Genomic DNA, 13,018 nt, shown 5'->3' on the forward strand with positions numbered 1-13,018 from the left:
GGCACAATTACCCGAGAGGGGACTAATGGATCAGGGATGTGTCTTGAGGTTTTTGAGATGCCGTAAAATAAAATGAAAAGCACTGAGTCTTTTTCTATGGGGGTAAGTTCATAAGTTTAAAAGAACAGGGTAATCTGCTAGGTAGGGGAGACCGAGGTGAGTTGTGACAGAGGAGAGTTGTGACATCGTCGATTTTTTGGAATTTATTAATTAGAAACTAGGTCGCAATAGCGCGCGTTTGTTAGTTCAAGTTACAAGCTAACAAACGCACACTGTTGTGACCTAGTTTCTAGTTAATAGATTCCAAAAAATCGACGATGTCACAACTCTCCTCTATTACAACTCACCTCGGTCTCCCATAAACTATGTACCTACATACCGCTCTTTTTTCCATAAAACATAAATTCTCCAACCCTACACCCGTAAGTAAAAAGGTGCCGAACACGTAAGGCGTCATTTAGCCTCAGAATTAACATAAATAATAACGTCATTTTTCAGCCCCCCTCCTTCCCTTATTGCGTCGTTTGCTGCCCTTTATAGCCAGCACAACACTTAACTCCAAATAAAAAATATATTATAAATTCCGCGAAGGAGCGTCGATTATGTGCGGGGTTCCGTAAGGGAAATGCGTGCCTTTCAGGTCATTTCTCACTCTTCTTCCTATTTTCAGCTCTCTCAACGTACCATTCGGATTTAGACTTCACCAACCCGCAGTTTACAGCGCGAAACTACTGCCATAAATGTCAAAATCTAGGCAGCAACATCGATTTTGTCTCCTACATCAAGGTGTATGCTAAGAGTTAGGTAACTACCTACTAGCAGCGACGGAATAGGTATATGTATAAAGAAAACGTTCCCTATGGCTGACACTTAACTTTATCTCTTCGCCATAACTTTACCCCTTTAAATATTACCCAATACACAAGTTGTAATTGGTCAATAAAAGCTTTGATTGACTAAAATTATATTCTATATGTCAAACCTCTTGCGAGGCATTACAATATTTGACGTAGTCAACATGCGCGCTGTATAAGTAGTTGAATCGCCTACGGCATAATTCCCGTGGGGTCATTTTTGAGCTCTAGTCAGACTTCTTAGTTCGTTATTTTAGTTCGTCGTCTACTAATGACAACATACAATCAAAACTCAATGAATTCCTTCTTTCTTGTTCCTAAGGAACCCTACTTTTTTGGCAGAGGTGTGCCGAAATTTGCATCACAATAGTGGCTGTGTTTTAACCGCGGCGTCACAAATAGCGGTTTACTCCAGCCGACTGCAAAATAACGAGTGGAAAGTAATAACCAGTGAAAAGCAATAACGCAGTGGATCCGAGCTTTAATTAACTCTCAAATGACATCGGTTATTTAAAAAAGGTGGCCCGTAAAAGTTAATGTCTGTAGTTTGTATGATAATCTACTTTTTTCCTAATTAAAGCAGAAGGGATAGGAGACGGTTCAAATAGTACCTACCTAGCAGTCAAGCTTGTGACCTTGCATTTAAATATGTATTATATCGCATCATAATCAGTCACGTTAGCTTAAAATCTGCGTAGGTGCGGTTTAGAAACATTAATTAACAAACGTGTCACATGTTATTGACCAAATGTAAAAACAAATCTTCGAAGCTATTACTTTTCCTTTAAAAATATATAAATAACTGTAACAAAGCGTATTTACTCGCACTTAAAGCGGAGGTAGTAAAGCTAGCGTAAACACCCGGATCCGCCCGCTGTGTCCACCTGTCGAGGTGCCATTGATGTACTAACTTCACTGTCTAATAATAAACCTTAACACGTTGGTATAAGGTTGTCGAAGGGTCAGTCATTTATGTCGAGAATGATGCACTGAAGTTTCTTTGAAGACTCGAGGTAAAACGGTAACTTTGAAGTGCATTGTAGTGAATTATCAGTATGAAATATATAGGTACCTAGAGGTATATATAATATATAAGTGTAAAGCTTTATAAATAAAACTTTAGTAAAACTAAAAACATTGAATCTGTTTTAATTTTTTTTGTTATTAATAAATATATTCCATTCAATCTTAACTATGTGCCGTCGTAATGTTTACAATACTATCGCAAACTTTTTACATTTAAAAATTTTATACGGAATCAACTCATATTCTCGTGAAGTTCTTATTAAATATTCCTGATATTTCCGGATATTTTTCCTACGTTTTTAAAAAAAATTCGCTGCTTTTGCTGCATTTGTACTAAAACTTTAACGTTTAGAACTTTTCACCAAAAAGGTATCTTCTTAGCTTAATAATGTTAACTTACTTAAAAAACCTGTTTCATATGGGGTGCACTTTAATGAATTATTTCAATGAGTACCTACTACTTAGGTATCTATGAGCATTGCAATTAAAACTCCACAACTGAACTGAAACAGTAGAAATTGATTCAAGTGTATCAAAATCACATTTAAAGGTTAATTAATTTTGTGTAACGGAATACCGACGAACGAACGTTGCAATGTTTTAACACTTTGAATTAACACTGTATAGGGGCAACAAAATAGCTATATCACTGACACGTTTACCTTTTCCAATGTAAATATTTGACTAATGGAGGTAATCGGTAATCCCAAACGCAATTTTACAACACCAGGTGCAACATAACTATCCTGACAGAAACCATAATAAACAATTAAATATTCGTTCAAAAATCCCGTAAACAAGTAAAGTTGAACATGCGGCGCACCTTGCTCGTTGCTCGGCCCTTCTTGAAATAGCCGTGCGAACCGTGAGCCCCGTAGATGTGACGAGATTTAGATGCGTTAAGTAGTCGAATAGTATCTCTTTTTTCGGGTATATATTATTATTACTATTCAGAGCCCTCTACTTCGATACACACACACACACACACATCGATTTCGATGACGGCGACCTCAGCAATCAAGGGTTTTTCCTCTTATGAGCTCTTATGTGGCTGGCCAGGCTAAACTACTTCTACTACAGCTGTGTCCCACTGCTGGACAAAGGCCTCCCCCCTCTTTTTCCACTCGTCTCTGTTTTGTGCTATATCTGGTCACTCAGCCTCTCTCTGTCTCTGGCTGGCTTTTTCTGGTAGGCCCGTTATGATTGTGACTGCTTGGATATGGGTACTATTGATAGTATTTCTTATGTAAATTCTGCTTTGAGGGAAGCGTTAAGTCCGGGTCTAGGTATCCATTTAAGTCAAGATCTGGAGAGCGATTTCACTTTGTTACGAAACTGTTGTCAGATAAGATCTGTCAGCTGCCAACAAGGGTACTCGTATTTTAGGTTGATGAAACACATCAGCACATCACGTAAGGTTTTAGTTGCGATCAGTCTTACCTACACAGTTCCATTATGGTTTTTATACCACATCGATGGCAACTAAGCATGCGGCCCGTCTGATGGTAAGTAGTTACCATAGCCTATGAACACCTCAAACTCTAAGGGTCTTATATTCGACCTAAAGTTCAATAGATACTGTACTGTACCTAATAATTCGATTCTTTTTTCGGTATAATCGATGGTTACGGAACAGAGATCTGATACGAGGATTAGGATATACATAATATTATTATGTCCAGCAGGTCGTTTTATCACCAGAGCTCGGCGGGGGTGAGCTGTTTTCAGAGTTTGCACAACATGGACATGCCTTGTCATTCGATGGTATATGTGGTGTAATTTAATAACTAAAGAAATTATTTTAATTAGGCTGCCTTTCCGCTACGATCTTTACGTCGCCATTAAAACAAATAAATTGTATAGCAAGCTTTATTAGTAAACCTCTTCAAATAATATATATAACCATCCATATGCTACTATTAAAGTTCATTTGTACATAAGGCATTGTTATTTTAGTTTAATTTTTTTTTGGGGTCTAAGTCTAGTCTATTCTTTATTTATAATTAATAAATTTTTATTTTAATATTTCTTTCCAAGGTGTATCTATATTAATATAAACATTTGACATAAGTGACCTCAAAATGGCTCACCCCTGCCGAGCTCTGTTTATCACGCTGTCACGTAGACAAGAACGACTATCATATCCTTACTATACAATGACGCATCTGGTATCACAGTTGATCTAAACTTCCATCCAATCCTTTATGGAGTTGTTTGAAAGAGAAACAGTTGGTGGCGAAAAAAATGGAACCTCATTCCGAAACATAACAACGATGCGATAATAAACACAGTTGTTTGCGCAGCTTCGTTTAGCGAGGTTATGGCTTACACGGACTGATCTGTGCACAGACACAGATGGTCATATTGGCGGTTTGTAGGAGTAAGAGACACCTTACCTATTATTTACACCAGACTCCGGAGCAGAGAGCCAACCGCGAAACACGAAAATTGAAATATATAACATACCTTCCTACATGGTGATATTATTCTAGTGTTTCAAATAAAATATTCGTTTTTCATACAACTTCCCAACACGGACGTGAAGATTTATGACGCGTTTTCAGCATAATTATGAGATCGGTATAAATTACGGCCATTTTTATTGTGGCACAAAGAAAGTCGGCTGAAGAAAGAGTATTCAGAGCAGCTGGAGCGTTCAGAGCTACCGCCGCAGCTTAGAACAGCGCGACCTTTTGTATAAAATATTGACGGATATTTCTACTATTGAACTAACTAAAAATACGTTAACAACCCTGTATACACGCAGTAAGAAGTTTATAATTATGAATGAAGATCTATAGGTATTTAAGTTTCATCAAAATGTACACGTGTGTATATTTTTTACTATAATAAACCCGCTGGGTGAGTAGACAAGATGCCAATCATTTATCGAACGATACGCTACGGAGCGTGAACGATTTGTATCTTGTCTATGCACCCTGTTCACCCGTTTTAAAATGAAATTATCTATCCATAAGTATGATGGAAGGACAATCATAACAGCTCAACTCCATGAGTAGTAGAGAGCAAAGTAGACCGCTTGGCAAAAATTTATTTACAAATTCAAGTGTGTCCGCTGCAAACACTGCTGTGTCCCTATGCGTTGCATTATTCATGGCCGCCCAAAGGTAATACTTACAAAGTGAATCGACCCCAGGTTAATAGAAACCTAATGCTGTTTACGGACATTGTCATGTTATCCTTATTGGACACTTTTGGATACATCCCGTATTTAAATTTTGACAGCCTTTGAAAATATTTAACAGTTTTATTTTTGAACAAAGATGGAAAAAGAAAACGAATCAAACATACTTCATCATCATTTCCATTAAACTAATTTTCAACCACAGAAATTAGAAAAAATAATCCGTTCTAATTAAACATTTTGCAATGATTAACATTAGGTATTACCTATGTTGATGTAATATATGAATGAAATTCGCGAAGTTCAACATTTAGACAGTACCTAGCTGTACTGTGTGAACAGCCGAGGCTGTTATATACCATCGTCAATAAAACTGATCATTTGTAAACCTTATTACAACTATATAAGGTCTAACTTTGGTCACTCGTGACGAATGCCGGCCAGTCCATGTTGTTTGTTACGGCCAGTTACATGATATATTTGTTTGCTACCTCCGGAGGGAAAGTTTGATGGAAGGCAGAACAAAATGCCCTATCAATAATACATGCCGCTTATAAATACAGTCAGGTTTATGTGGCGTGGCTCCTCGTGGTGGTCTATTTAGCAAATGTAGTATTGACATACTGTCTCCTGATTAAATTTATTGGGTATACATGTATAAAATGACTTATCAGCATTCATAAGAGACGCGCTCAATCTGATAAGCTTTAACTAAACTTAAAACTTGATTCATCTAGCGGCCGTTTGTTTCATAACGTCGAGAGTTTTTAATGGTCTACAAATTGATATAATATGTGGGTAGGTATGTACTTAATGTTTCAGTGATTGTCATCTTGTTGTAATTATAATATAGTTCAAACATAACGAATTATTGAGATATGCAAAACTATTCAAACATAAAACGTCAATAGCAAAATATACTTTCCTAATAAAAAAAACCGGTCAAGTGCGAGTCGGACTCGCGTTCCAAGGGTTCCGTACATAAGTCCGTCTCACGCTTGACTGCACATTTCTACATTTCTAATAGGTTTTCCTGTCATCTATAGGTAAAGTACTATTATGTGTATTTTTTCAAAATTTTAGGCCCAGTGGTTTCAGAGATAATGGGGGGCGGGAATGGTAACGCATAGTAATGCGAAGCGTAGTGTTGCCAATATCTTCCACAAAACTTTGCGTAGCGGTAGCCTCTGATAGAGCGGTCAGTCCATGAGCCAATTTCATATGACCTCACTACTCAATAGCTGATTTATCTGCCGGACGGAATATATGGCGGCGCGCGTATGCTATGTAAATAACAGCGATGCTGACTTATGGCCGATAGGCTCGGTTATTGGGAGTCCGTTATGACGCGAACTTATGTAACTAGATTTGAATTAATGAATACACATTTGTTAAGGCTTACAATAAGCAATTGGGTAAACAAAGGTAGGTAAAACCTGCGTTTTAAGACCGTTTGGATTCCGACTACACAGCAGCGGTATTATGGTCGCGTTTTTATCACCTGTCTTGTCATGTGTCACTTTCGCACCTACATATATACCTGTTCGAACGTGACAAGCCTGGTGACAAATCATAAAGACCTGCCATCTTAGCCCTTCTGCATTAACAGCCGTATTCGAACAATGAGATACGTCAAATACTATTAGATATTGAAACGATATGGATTAGATATGTCAGTGTCAAACATGTGTCAAAAGTGACGCATTTGTTTGAGGAAAGTCAATTTTGGCACTTGTTTGACACTGACATATCTAATACATATCTTTTCTAGATCTAATAACTGACGTATCTTAAAGTTGGAATCGGGGCGTAGGTAAATACCTGCTACATACATAGGAACCAACGATAAAACTGACAAAAGATTATGAATACCGTTGTTAGTCTAGATGAACTTTCTACTTACCTTTACAACGGTCAAAAACTTCACTTTGGGACAAACTTTCTCTTTCGAACCTCAACCAAGCCATTACCGAACCCTCGAATAACCAAAGGCTTTAACAAAGTCAAGTAAAACTATGACAAGTGCCTCTGAGTCTCAATTACAAGCGGAGCGGACACTTCTCTCAAATTTTTTGCTTGTCTGAATTTAGTCGTCATATTTTTGTGGCACTAAAATGACGCTTACATTACTTACTAATATACTTATATTTTATTTTCTTTTCGGGAGTTTTAAAGATGTAATTAATAACATTGCCATGGAGTACCCATTGACAAAGAATAAACTAAGTAATAAATGTACAGTGTATTGTAATAGCCATACGATAAATAAATGATCTTTAAAAAGGACATATATAGTTATACCTATGCTACAAGTACATATTGATGTTACATTGTTGGAACCAAATACTGAGAACAATATTTATTATTTGTCAACTTTAGCCAAGTGTGTGTGCCAGTAGTGGCAATTATAACATACAACTGACACAAATTCAAAATCATAATTTACCTCACTTCCGTCCCATCTGTTTCTTCTCTAAAGCATTTTAAATTGGCCATAAAATTAAAATAAAGAAAACCAGCGCCATCCTACGGCCGGTCAAGCCAATTAGTTGCCTTTGATCTCCGTCTGTGCTTACCTGAGGAGTGAGGACTAATTATGGCTCCTTTAGGCCTCTCGGCTTCACTCGAGGGTTGAAGGGAGTGCCTGTTTTATATTGAGGGTTACCACATTCATTTTGTTAGGACAGTCCTTTATACCGATCGTTCAAAACGAATAAATTACACTCTTTCTAGAAATTAAGTAGTTTGTAAGTGTAGTTACTCGAATTATGGAAGGCCAAATATAATTTTGTCTTGCAGGCCAATTCGAACGTACACTGATATCAGAATGACATCTACTGATAGCGCGTGCACTAGTACTTGTCCGTACATGTACTGGCGCGAGCGAGACGCACGATAAGATTCAATTATCATTCTGATGTCAGTGTACCTACGTTCTAATTGGCCTGTTGTTTAAAACACGAAAGTTTTAAATCTAGAAAAGGTTTAGAACGAACTGCCATTGAATGTTAGTCAGTCAGCCCACGCAAATATCCGTCTCCACGTTTACGCCTACTCGTAACTCCTACCTACTCGTAATTGCATTTCTGGCGCCCACTCGCTTCAGAGGTATTGCTTTTATAGGGCACATGCTTTAGGATAAAAACGTAAATACGTATGAAAAGAAAAGCAAGTAGAGTTTGTACGGAAAGAGAAGAGTCGTGGAATGTAAAGGGGCCCACTGATTAACAGTCCGCCGGACGGTATCGGCCTGTCAGTTGTTTAGAACTGTCAAAATTTTGTTCTAACTGACAGGCCTATACCGTCCGGCGGACTGTAAACCAATGGGCCCCTTAAGGGAGCCAACACATTCTACGACTTTCTTTTCTTTCCGCACAGACTCGACATAAACAAATAAATATTGTGATGTAATATTATTATCCTCTTTATTTATTTTTCGTCTTAAGTTAGGTTATATATAATATGAATATAAAAGTAAAATATAAAAACACTTACAAAACAATAAAAAATACATATAAATACATTATAAAAAACCTAACCAGGGACAGGGCCCAAGCTGCCGGTAGTCAGGGCCGCAGAGTGAGGAATCGACGTACCTACTATACGCGCCGTGTCCAAAATTACCGCCTTCTGCATCTGACCCTTGATCCAACCACCCAGCGAGAGTCTCTCTAGGTGTTGGGGAGACTCTTCGCTATGAGACTGTTCGCTGACACGACTATATTATTAAATTATTATGTTTTGCCTTATTATACAAAAAATATACATAGGTACACAAACAGTTTATAGAATGAAGATATATTTAAATTTCATGATACCTCATGGTAGATACGACTCAAAACTCTTCGACGTAAATTGCTACGAAAAGAGTAAAATGTTAACAAATTTCAGTAAATTTCTACAAGATCTAAGCTAATCCCAGAGCACTCTTTTTACCCGGTTTACTTCTGGTAGTCTTTAACAAAACGTCTTTGTTCCAAGTATAATGTTCTACACATACGCCTTTTCATAAGCTAGTGTTGAAAGCGGCCGTAATTTCAGAAGGCACTCTTGCAGAAGTCTGACTGTGACGGCCATAACTTGCTGTAACCTAGAAACGGAGTTGGCGCAATTCGAGCTGTCATAGGTATAGTTTAGGTGGGCGGGAAACGTTAAGGTTACATTCAGATTGGGATTACAGCAGCGTTAAGGTACCGTTCGGATTAAAAATACAGCAGCGTTAAAGTGACATTCCATTTCCAACTGCAGCTGCAATACTGTTTATTTTACTATGGAAACGCGTCGCTGTCACTGTCAATTTCCATAGTAAAATGAACAGTATTGCAGCTGCAGTTGGAAATGGAATGTCACTCTTACTGTCGCAGTAATGTCGCGCTGTAATACTGTAGTGATCAAAAATACTTATGTGACTTTAGAGCTTCATAGCGGCCGCTAACGGCTGCTTGAATGCAACAAAATGGAAGACGGAATGGAAAATCCGAAAAGCTGTATTCAGGAGATACCGTGGTTGAAATCACAGATTATTTCTGAATTCTATACTTCTACCAGCAATACAACAGTTTAACCATACTAAAAAGCTCCCTTTTATTTTGTTTATATTCCCTATTGTACAAGTTTGTACAAGCACCTAACGCTTAGCAATTAGCTGTGACAATAAAAAGCGTCGGCCATTGTAGACGCCATTAATAATATTCTCATCGAGCGATCACCCGATATCCTTCCTTCAGGGGTAGATTTCTGAAGATGACTCCTATCTACCTATATTTAGAAATTTGAATGTACCCATGCGGATACGGATAAAAATAGTTTGTCAAATAATGTCAATGACATTATTGCATCTGCAAGAATTGATGTCAATAAATCATCAATCAAAAAGTCTACGCCTCGGCTAGTCTGTGGCCATGAGTAAATTGAGTAAGCCCATTCATAAAAAAAAAGTCCCAAATATTTGTTAAAATATTAAGGCTTATGAATGATTTCAGGTAATCGAATTACGGCTAGGTTGCAAATGTTGCAATTCCCCTAATTCCGATGCTCGTGCTAGATGAATGACCTGCTAATAAATAAATAATTTATTTTTAACTTTATTACACTAACAAAGAAAATTGTACAAATGAACTTAATGCCAAAAGGCATTCTCTACCAGTCACCCATTGGGTCAAAGAGAGACATAAATGTTGGTGCAGTGGTGGTGCCAACACCACTGTAAGGTTGAGTACAACACCACTGAATGGTTGAGTAAGATCAAAGTACATGTGCATCATTGCATGGAGATGTTTCTTTGGAGTGTGGGTTATGAAAATGTTCATCTCTGTATACTGAACGTATACAAACCAATTCCATCAAACCCAAATTATAAAATCGTCCCTACCTTTCTGACTGCCCCGTCTTGAGCATTTTTTCTTATCTGTTTGTTTCTTGTTTGCGCCCTAATCCTTTAATCCTCATTTTTCAGCAGATATCGGCGACAATGTTTACCGACGACAGCGGACAAGGCAGAACCGTCACAGACTTCAAAGGCATCGTATAGAACAACGGAGGACTAAACACTGTTATCTCACTGGTGCTCATTTGGCATCCAAAGTGAAGAAGAGGGAGCGTCAATCTATTCAGCCAAGACATTAGAAGGTAATAAAAGTATGACGCATCGCGCGAAACTTGCGACGGAAAATATGGCCGTCGCGCGGGTTTCCAATTCTTATCTCAATTACCTATCAGATCGGTTATCACTAGCTACCAAAATTATCCTGCTATTGTACGTATGCAAGGTAACAAGTTATACAATTGAAAATAATTGAAAGTTAGTAAAATTTTCGTGATTTGTTTCTATCCAGCCAACTTTAGCTAGGTATTTGGAGTTTTGGTTTGAGCCTGTCCTTGCAAAATATAGTCTTGTTTCCATCTATCCTTGATTAAAACATAAAAATTAAATATAAAAACTACAATTTTGTATAAGCCCCCTCTTAATGTTATACATTAGGTAGGTATATACTCGTATGTATTATTTTTGTTAAAATGTACCATACTTTTGTTAAAATTGAAAGTTCCTCCATGTGACTGCAGAACCCTAAAACCAGCAATTAGCGATGTTTTGTTTGCGGCTAGTGGCTCGATTTTTCATCGTAATCTAATAGCGGAGGGCCCATGAAAGGGCCGAGGCCGACAAAGAAACATTTTTGGCTTACCGATGTACATAATCTTTTTTTAGTTGTACCTATTTATTTACAGTATTAAAAATTTGTTTATACGAATTATGGAAATAAAAAAAACTAAAAACTTCGAATAGGTCAAGAAATAGAAATTCGAATTCGAAGGTGAAAACTAGAATCTCACTGTGAAACCCTGTAGAAATAAGTTTTTGGCAAAAATTTCATTTTTGGTACAAGCTTTTATTGCTGACTGTACTTTTCTTCCCACAGGCAACTAATACTCATCGAAACAATTCTAAAAACCCCAAACACAATAAGGTTTCGTTGTTTTATCACAAAGTTCCTATGGCCACTTCCGGTCTCTATCATCAGATCAGCTCGATGACATCATAATATTGCATTGTCACCCGACTTACGTATGTATGCAAAATTTCAGCTCAATCGGAAACCGGGAAGTGGATCAAATTTAACTTGCAAGATTTGATTACAGACCGACAGACAGACAGACAACGGTCAGGTGAAAGTAAATAAAAGCTTGTAAAAAATAAAAAAGCGATACGATCGCTGTGACTTCTTAGAAGCATTCATTGTACGAATCGGGCCGTGTGTTGCAGGTAACACGCGTAGACGTGCTACGCCGTAGCAGGAGATTCCAAACATTGCGTCAAGTAATTCTTAAACAAAATGAAAAGTGGTCAGAATAACAATTGATTACATTTATTATCAGACGTAAAGCGAGCTTCTTAAGAGCATAATACCATAGATACTTAAGAAAAATACTATAAGCAGGTATATGAAGGTTATTGCCCTATCTTGATAAAAACACAACACGCCTTTTCGTTTCGTACAAGCAAGTCAGTAGAAGACTAAACCCATGAATTTTGAATAGGTAACAATAAAAATGGCCGGCGTGTGAATCGCGGCACGTCGCATATAAATGGAGTCATTTGTATTAAAATAACATCGCCTGTTTATTGCCGGCCTCTAAATCTTACCATTGCTTTGCTGGACTGGACAGTTATGGTTATGTTTTTAAAAGTTGACATATGAGAAATAGGAGTAATAATAATATTGTAGCTGGACTACAAAAACATTGTTGTGATGTGAATAATGGTTGATATGACATATGAAGCATTTTAGTTGCTTATTTGACACAAAAAAAAATATTCCGGACCTTATCTGAATCGTGTCGATAAAGTGACAGCGTTCTCCGTGGCGTATCAAAGACACTGACTGATTCAGATAAATAACGATGCTCAGATAAATACCTTATGATTTGGTGAATAAATTAGTCTAAGTCTACGGTACCAGTCAACGGTGTCTTTTACTCACTCAACCCAGTTTCTCTTTAGAAACTACTTATAAATAGGCCAGAGATTTTAGTAGGGAAAATTATACAAGGTATTTGAACGTTTAACATTGTAAAATATTTTTAAATTTATTTTCTCACCGATAGGACAAAAGTCGTAGGTTTAACCGGTTAACCCCGGGGGTTTGTGAATGGTGCAAGTGGCCCTTATTTGTTAGTTTTATTAAAATTGTATTTTAAATCTGAAAAAGTTTTAATAACAATAAAACGAAAGTAAAACGGGATTCAATTGTTACCTGTGGATGCACTCAATAACCCAGGACACACGGTGGCAGCACTCTCGGATCTGTGCGCACTTAACTCTGAACAACATGACCGTTTTATTACACCAACGACGATTTTATTTTCTCTACATTGCGTTTTATAAACTGGAAGGGTTGGTTGAAGTGGTTAGGTATTGATTTAATTTTAGATTAAGATACTTGGAGCTCAATTCAGATCCACAGAAAAATGTAGACACAAGTTATGTATGTAC

Source organism: Cydia fagiglandana, chromosome 5 (genome assembly GCF_963556715.1).
Source record: "Cydia fagiglandana chromosome 5, ilCydFagi1.1, whole genome shotgun sequence".
In the NCBI taxonomy this organism is placed as follows: domain Eukaryota; kingdom Metazoa; phylum Arthropoda; class Insecta; order Lepidoptera; family Tortricidae; genus Cydia; species Cydia fagiglandana.